Source organism: Dichomitus squalens, assembly GCF_000275845.1.
Source record: "Dichomitus squalens LYAD-421 SS1 unplaced genomic scaffold DICSQscaffold_14, whole genome shotgun sequence".
NCBI lineage: Eukaryota > Fungi > Basidiomycota > Agaricomycetes > Polyporales > Polyporaceae > Dichomitus > Dichomitus squalens.
Window position 1 is genome coordinate 69,955 of NW_006766896.1, and position 418 is coordinate 70,372.

At 54.3% G+C, this 418-nt stretch overlaps 1 protein-coding gene across 1 annotated transcript in view; it reads right to left on the bottom strand.

Moving 5' to 3' along the window:
* The window catches only part of DICSQDRAFT_136553 (uncharacterized protein), a gene marked incomplete at its 5' end in the record, with an annotated part of 3,322 nt that extends 2,904 nt beyond the window's left edge, over positions 1-418 (bottom strand). The window contains one exon of the mRNA XM_007365719.1: positions 23-418. The remainder of the gene's footprint in view (positions 1-22) is intronic.

A 418-nucleotide genomic window follows, 5' to 3' on the forward strand; every position in this document is an offset into this window, starting at 1 on the left:
ATATGACCAGTAGATCACTGACGTATCTGACATCGTACCCCCTCGACTGTCTCCACTGTGGCTCGTAGGTATGGTCAGGAATATACAAGCCAAATCCGCCATATTGATTCGGCAAGGGGTAACGTCTAGGATTCCCATCACTGAGACCCTGATTATCTAGGCTGCGCTCTCGAGCGGCAATCCCAAGGATGCAAAGGAGGTCTGCGAGAGGCTGGTCGTCAGGCAGGCTACTCCACAGCACTCGCAGAGCTGGGTCAGCGAATGCCCGGCAAGTCCTTGCGGCAAAGACGAGGGATCGACGAGACTCGTAAACATCGCCCGGGAGGTACTGACGCTCCAGGTCATCAGCGTCGAAGTAGGAAAAGATGCGATAGAGGATGTCTGGAGTGTGAGCTAAGGAGCACAATGTAGCAGTGAC